The following is an 8,686-nucleotide window of genomic DNA, read 5'->3' on the forward strand; positions in this document are numbered from 1 at the left end:
TGATAGACTCAGAGACATTTTAGTCATTGAAGTAATAAGTAATTAATACTATACTAATACTATACTAGTTTAGATGTACGCATTTTGTGCGTGTATTTTATAGAATTATTTGAACATAAAAATTTTAATAGTGATTACATAATTATTAACAATTTGAGTACTGCTGTTAATAGTAATAAGAATAAGCGAACCATACTAACTTAACTATCTAACAAACCTTCTATAATAAATTTAGTTATAACAAATCAAAGCAGAGAAAAATCACAAGAGCAACATTTTGACACTAACTCAGCATCACAAGAGCGGTATTTTGGCACTAATTGACATCACAATATATTTAATAATAGTTAACAACTTACCTTACAATCAAAAGAAAAAATATAAAATCAAATACAAAAAATAATTTATTCATTTAATTAAGTGCACGATAACATAAAAACAAACAAAATATAAGAAATTCAATTGAGCAAACAAACTATAACTATCATGAATACTAACAAAATTTCCAACTGAAAAAAGTAGTCGAAAATTTCTGACTACTTCAGTCGGAAAATATACTTTTTTTTTTTTACAAAATATTATTTCGATAGTTTTTGTGACTACAACAGTCAGAATGTTTGACGGGAAATTACGGGAAATGTATATTCCGACTACTGTAGTCAGAAATAAAAATAATAAAATAAATATATTACTAAATATATAATCATGCCCTTATACGAAAATTAAATAATTAATGGATAAATTATTAAATATTCATTTCCGACCATTGTAGTCGGAATAAAAATAATTAAATAAATATATTATTAAATATATAATCAGACCCTCATACAAAAATTAAATAACTACTTAAATAAATTATAAAATATTTATTTCCGACTACTGTAATCGGAAATATAAATAATTAAATGAATAGATTATTAAATATATAATTAGACCCTTATACAAATATTAAATAATTATTTAAATAAATAATTAAATATGTATTTTCGACTATTGTAGTCGGAAATATTAATAAATAAATTACTAATATATACTCAGAATGTTTGGCGAAAAATTGCGGAAAATGTATTTTCCGACTACTTTAGTCGGAAATAAAAAGAATAATGTAAATATATTACTAAATCTATAATCATTTCCTTATACGGAAATTCAATAATTAATTATATAAATTATTAAATAGTCATTTCCGACCATAGTAGTCGGAAATAAAAATAATTAAATAAATAAATTATTTAATATATAATCAGACCCTTATAAGAAAATTAAATAAATTATAAAATATTTATTTTCGACTATTGTAGTCAAAAATTTAAATAATTAAATAAATATATTATTAAATATATAATTAGAACCTTATACAAAAATTAAATTACTATTTAAATAAATTATTAAATATGTATTTTCGACTACTGTAGTCGAAAAGGTTAAATAATTAATTTTATTAAAATAGGGACCGACTGAAGTAGTCAAAAATTTTATTATATAAGACATAACCCGTCTTTCCCTACGCCACTTTCTCAATTCTCTCTCACTCTCTAACCCTCCTCTCTCTCTAAGCAAAGGCGACCACAACCACAACGACGACGGCGTTGGTCGAGTGGTAACGGCGACGACGACAGCCTTGGTGGAGTCTTAACGACGACGACGGCAGCCTTGGTGGAGTCTTAACGGCGTCGGCGACCACAACATTTCTAAGTTGAAAACTACCTCGAGGTGTGAATTTCTGTCTCGAAGCCTTTTCGCGAAGCCTCATTGTCATTCTTAGAAGTCTTCTTATCCATTTTCAGTTTCTGTCTAATTTTTTATAAAAAAAGCTGATATGGAATTCGCACACTGAATTTCTATTTTTTGGTTTCTGGAATTTCGCGCACTGATTTTTTAGTTTCTGGAATTTGCACAATAAACTTTTGGTTTACTAGTTTCTGGATCTAATCAAGCAATACCTACTGTTTGACGATTGATAGAAGCAGAAAATTCTTTCAATTTTTTTTTGTTTCTTCATTTTCTACCTTACTATTATTGTAGGTTTCAGATCTGTAATATCTGTTATAGTTTTCTACTTTACATTTATATGCACGCTATATGTTTGATGAATGTCCTTTAATAAAATATGCTTGAATGGGTATGGAGTATTCATGATGAAGGGGTCATTGATTGATTATTCTTGAAGGGAATTTACCATTTAGTATTGGAAGTTGTATAGTCACAGTCTCGGGGTCAGCGTGGATTTGCACGTCTAGAAAACAAATGTCCCTTAATTTCCTACTTTATGTAGTCAACAACATACCTGGTGTAGTTCCACATAGTGAGGTCGGGAGGGTAGTTCCTTCCTTATGTAGTATTGGAATAAGATAGGCTTGAACAGGTATGGAGTATTTCATGTAGTTCACCCCTACTAGTTTTGAGATTGAGGGGTCATTGATTGGTTATTCTTGATTATTCTCGAATAAACTTTATGTAGTATTGAAATTAAATGTGCTTGAACGGGAATGAAGTATTTCATGTAGTTCACCCCTACTAGTTTTATGATTGAGGGGTCATTGATTGATTATTCTTGAATAGGCTTTATGTACTATGTTTTGTGATTGAGGGGTCATTGATTGATTATTCTTGAATGGTCTTTATGTACTATGGAGTTTAATTGGCTTGAATGGGCGTGGATTCATGTAATTTATCTCGACTAGTTTTGTGATTGAGGGGTCATTGATTGATTATTCTTGAATGGATTTTACAATTTAATTCTAGAATTTATATAGTCACAGACCAAAATGAGATGATGTATCTTTGAATAGAGTTGTTTGGAACTAGAATTTATAGGCATGGATTCAAACTTTGATTGTTTATGTTTTTGCAATGATCCTCTTTCCCACCCTATGGCATAGGTTGCCACTTGCCAGTCTAGTTAATCATGCGATAACACCAATTTTGAGCTAGTCAGAGAGTGTGACCAAGATTTACAAGTAGATCGGAAATTATGTATTGAATTATATTCTAAGCCAGACTTGTTTGCTTCATATCTGTCGGGAGCTAACGTGACCCACCCTGTTTCAATGTTTTGGATAAAATTGCTTGGTGACAATTGTATATATTAGTTGCTTTAATATCTTGTTGCACTCTAAACTGTACCTTCTTTATGATATTTTTACACAAATATTTCTTGGTGTACATGTTCATTTGCTTTACAAGTAAATGGTAAAATACTGTCTAAGTAGGTGGAAGCTCTTTCTGCGTTGGTTAGTTTAGTCTCAAATCAAGTTGGAGCCTGAACAAAACTGTTAATTAAAAAATTCTATTGTTGCTGGCTGCTTTACTATGTTGTATTAAATCTCTTAGTTTTCTTCGTGTGTTCACTGCGTAGTAACATCTCTAAACAACCCTATATTGTTTTGTTTCTCTTGTTTTTGTTTCTCTTCTCTATTATTATTGTTGTCGTTTTGTGTAGATGGAAAATGAAGATACATGGATGTATAATAGACTTTATCCTAACTGTGCGGGGTTGAGAGAGGAATATAAAGCTGGGGTAGCTGGATTTATTGCTAAAGCAATGACACTTAATGATTTTCTTATTGAAGGGACAATTAGGTGTCCTTGTTGGAATTGCAAGTGTTGCAAGTTATTGAGTCTAGATGATGTTACATTACATCTTTATAAGAATGGTTTTATGGTGAATTATACTGTGTGGACAGCTTATGGAGAGAGTAGTGCTGCTAATAATTTTTGCTTTTCAGAATTATCTTGAAAGTCCAATAAGAGAGAATAATATTAAAAGTTCACGATACAGTGGGATGGTCAGGGATGCTTTTGGGACACACTCAAGGGCTCAAAATGAACCAAATGATGAGGATAAGCACTTTTATGAACAGTTAAAGGAAGCTAGTCTTCCATTGTATGAAGGATCAGTGCATTCTAAGTTATCTGTTACCGTTCGGTTACTGAGTATTAAGTCAGATTATTCTATTACTCAAGAGGACATGAATTCAAGAATTAACTTGCTTTTCTCAAGTTAATAAGTCAGATTATTCTATTTCCCAAGGTGACATGAATTCAAGGACATGAATCGATATTTGAATGAGGCGGAGCTTAAGTTATCTACAACACAAGTATTATTAAATTGTTCCGAGGTCCTGTCTTTTTATAAGTGAGTATATTTATATTAAGGACAATCATTCAAGGTCTATCTAAGCTTTAACTAATGAATGTCATAACTTTGTCGGACAGCTACATCGTGGCTTTACAAGGGGGATGCTTATGTTTATCCTATGTTTTCAGTGTGGTTTAGAGAATATGTAAGTGTAACTTAAATATTTAACACGATTTTCTAGCAATGTTCAATATCATGTATATTTTAATTCTAATTTTTTTAAAACTTTTTATAAGTTCATAATCTACTTAATTATGACCCAAATGGCCAATTTTTACGTGATATAGCTTGGGGACCTGATGCTAAAGTCAGAAAGTTTTCTATGTACTTTGCCAATGGGTACAGATTTCATACAAAAGAGTTCTCTAAGGGCAAGAAAACCAAAAATAGTGGGGTTTGGGTGAACGGTGATGGCAGTGTTGATTATTATGGTGTGCTTCACGAGATTTTAGAACTCGATTATCATGTTGGTTAGCCAAAGAAAAAATTGGTTCTCTTTCGGTGTAAATGGTATGATCCTACTCCTAGGTTAGGTACAAAGGTGCACCCTCAGTACAAAATAGTTGAAATTAAGCGTATAAGGGAATATGGACTCTATGATCCATTTGTCATTGCACAAAATGTGAAACAAGTGTATTACGCTCCTTATCCTTTGTGTAAGAATAAATCTTATGACGGGTAGTTATAAAAACAAAGCCCGTGGGTAGAGTTGTAGTGGAGGACACATTAGATGTAGCGTATCAAAATGACATTTCAAGTGTTGAAGAAAGGGTGGATGATGAATTTGCAGGTGATTTGAAGCATAACGAAGGCCTATATGAAGAGTTTGATCCTTCTGAACTTAGATTGAATGGTCATGATTATGGAGAAGGAACATCCAGGGCAAATGACGAGGAAGATCCAACTGATGAAAATGAAATAAGCGAGGAAGAGTTACTTGATGAAAATGACACAAGTGATGAGGAAGAATCGATGAATGAATATGAAACAAGTGATGAGGAAGAATTGATGAATGACTATGAAACAAGCGACGAGGATTGAGTTGTTATTAATAGTAGTAATGTGTTTTAACAAGGTATTGAATTGTATTTTAGCTATTGATTTTTGATATTTTTCTTAACAATAGTGTCTTTTCTTTGTTAACATTTGTAGTGCCAGTAACTACGCAACATGATTTTCTTGTCTTGTTGCATTTTCTTATTACACTTCACTCATCTGTATGTTTGTTCTATCTACTTCATATGGAATGAGACTGCTTCCTACTTTTGTACATGGTTAAAATGACGTACTTGAAACTATCATTTGTGCTAGACTTTTTCTGTATTTGTAAAATATCACTAGCAACATATGCTAGACTTTTTCTGTATCTGTACTATACAGCTTTCCATTTGTCAATGTTTCACACCTTATGGATTTATTCTTTAAACATTTACAGGCAATTGTGGTTAGATAACTTAATTGATTGATTCATTAGATTAAGATTATCAACATTCATGATTCAATTATGTTGTTTTGTAGTGTGGTTCTTTTTTTTTCAGGTAGTTAATTAAGAAAATCAATGGCATCAAAAGGTCATGGTAATGTACGACGTAAGAAAGGTAAGAAAGGAACTGATAATCTTCCGGCAGGTCAATATACAACATCACCACCACCACCTGTTACCACAACTCTTCAACCAGCTACTACAAATATTCTTTCTCCTCTAAGGGCAAATATTTCACTACCAAATGCATTTTTCATGCCCCCACCGCCCCACCAGTTCCCACACTCTTCTCCCCACAATAGTCTGCATAGTAGCTCTTCATCAGTACCTTCAACATCATCCACACCTAGCCTTTATGGATTGAGAATTGGAGGTGCTAGCACATCAACATCGCCATCCGTTGATAGTGCTACAGCGTCTAATGCTACAGCAGCTGCTTTCCAGATTCAAAAATTTAAAGAGGTAGTACAATTGATGTCAACGGAAGGCTAATTATAGCCCCTGATAGTAATGGGTAAGTAGACCTTAAGTTTTTCTGTAATTTTTAAATTTTTCAAAAGATAAGATAATTTAATATAATTTAATTGTAGGTTCATTCCTGCATCTAGCGGCAGACATATGATTATAGAAGCAATTAAACCATTTTACACGGAGCCGTGGGGTAGTTGGAACGAGATTAAAATCGACGTCAGAGTTCTTATGTGGAACCAGTTTGTGGTATAATCAAAATCAAAGAACTTAAAATTTTAGTATGCTATCAATGATGAATTTACCTTTGTATCAGTCAACTCATTTCATGAATTTATATTAAACTATGTTGCAGACAAAGTGTACATGGAATTCTTGTCATGAAAATGAAATACAATGCATTTTCAAGTCCAAAGTAGCTCTACGGATCAAAGAACACTTGTATGAGGCCTGAAAGAACTTCAAAAAATCGGATTGACTGAATGCTGATGTGTGGGACCAGTTCTTGGAAAAATGGCATACTCCTGAATATAGGGCGAGGAGGGAACGGGCAAAGGAAAATAGAGCATCTTAAACGGGAGGCTCATTGCACACGGGAGGTTCGATGAGTTTTGCTACCCACCGACGAAGACTGGTAATATTAGCTTTAATTTTTGATTTGTTCAGTTTAGTTCAATGTTCTAAACCATGACATAGTGAAGCCGTGTGGGGATCTTTCGAGTCACTATTGTTGTTATCTTCTTGTTGTTGTTTGTCTTGAAGTCTAGTGAAGTCGTGTGTAGGCTATTTTGATTCACTAGCAATGTTGTTGATATCTAGTTGCTCTTGTTGTTTCTTGTTTCTTTTGTTGGGAACTCGATCTTGGTTCAGGAAGCCAGTGGTGGCTGGAAATACTTTGGCAACTAGAATGACACTGATCAAGCTTCAAAAATGAATTGGAATAGGAAATATGGAATGGCATATATAGTAGGGGATGCGGTTTGTAAGGGGGAGTTCTTGAAGGCTACAGGGAGTAACGATGTGCAACTATTAGTCTAATACTAGGATACTTTCTGCCACCTTGATCAGTTTTATCCCTCTATCTGCCTCCATTAATGCTAAAATTAGGATTTATTTTAGGAATACAGATCAATTGAAGAGTAGTATTATGAGCTTTTGGTTTCTTTCCTTGCCAAGGCTAAATGAAATGGTTTGTTACATTCAGGATGAATGCAAATTTCCTGTATCTGTGAGCGAGGGTCCCTTTGTCTATACGTGCATTGGTATGATAATCCTTATTCTGATTGTATGAATCTTTGGTCTTATAACCCAGAAGGCAGCAACTCACTGATAATGCTACCTCCCTGGTTCAGTTATGTTTTTGTGAAGGTTTCTGATGCATTTTGATAATATTTTCGGAGGTGTTGGATGCTTTCACTAAATTTCACATATGAATGAGATTTATCTATAAATATCCTTTTGAGTGACTAGATAATATAAGAAAGTCCTTGATAACGAGAGAGACTAGGAACTCATGAAATGACACCAAACAGTGCACTCAATAAGGCACAAACCGAGGACCCTTTGAGAGCTAGTTTCGGCCAAGAACAAGAATACGAGTTTCACAAGTTAACAAGGTATTGGTGACACCAAAATCAGCCAACCAATCTAAGTTACAACACAATATAATGAACAACGAAGAACAATGACAATGTTATAACAAGACAACACCACACGGCTTACAACACAAGATACAAACTACTACAAGATGAAAACAAACAAAAGGATAGATAGTTAGACAAAGGTGGTGTAAATCCTAGTAACCAAAGAGTACATAAAACTCTAAGACCCTTAACACCTCCACACATGATCACCTAACTCTTACGATGACACAAGAGAGGATTCCACCACTCAAGCGCCAAGGTTTCTCAAAAACAAACAATTATAAGAGATTCCACCCTTGAATTGCTATCCTAGTTACAAGTTTCGGTTTGCCTCAAGTAGAGAGAGGACTTTGGTGTTTCAAATGTCAAGACTTACAACAATAATCGACTAAGCCTCAAAAGACCTATCTTGTTCTATTTATATTACATACAATTTAGACTTAAAATGACAAAAGTGCCCTTTTAATGAAAAGCCTTCAAAGGTCACCCCTCTAGTGTAGAAAATAAGAAAATGGGCGGTTTTGGGTGTGTCTTTGGTCCATATCACGTCTCAACATTGAACTTACTAGGATGATAATTTGTTGCACTTGTACACGTTGATCTTCATAGTCGCACTTGTATCATCCTCTCCATCTTGAGAGGAATTTGCCCTCAAATTCAAGCAATCATCACCGGCAAGATCTCCTCTTTTCATCATCTCTTCATTGCTCTTCCTAAGGTTAGGATGTTCAACCAAGGGTCCCATGATATCATCAAGCATGCTCCTTGGATTTATATATTTTATAACCTGCACATAAGAAGATTTGATACTAGGCAAAGTGTTAGTATCTCGGTTAATAATCAACAAAGAGTCCTTATGGGAAAATCCCACAATCCCAACTCTTGGCTTCTCTCCTTCTTCATCCTCCTCACTCTCAGATTCTTCTTCCATGACCTCACTAAGCATGACTT

The 8,686-nt window shown here is 33.6% G+C and overlaps 1 long non-coding RNA gene across 1 annotated transcript; it reads left to right on the forward strand.

Annotated features, from left to right (window-relative positions):
- The first annotated feature begins 1,531 nt into the window (after positions 1-1,531).
- LOC124899379 lies at positions 1,532-5,358 on the forward strand. The gene is made up of 2 exons (XR_007056831.1): positions 1,532-1,713; positions 4,932-5,358. It is a non-coding gene; the product is annotated as an uncharacterized LOC124899379 (long non-coding RNA).
- The last annotated feature ends 3,328 nt before the right edge of the window (positions 5,359-8,686 follow it).

This window comes from Capsicum annuum, chromosome 6 (genome assembly GCF_002878395.1).
Source record: "Capsicum annuum cultivar UCD-10X-F1 chromosome 6, UCD10Xv1.1, whole genome shotgun sequence".
NCBI lineage: Eukaryota > Viridiplantae > Streptophyta > Magnoliopsida > Solanales > Solanaceae > Capsicum > Capsicum annuum.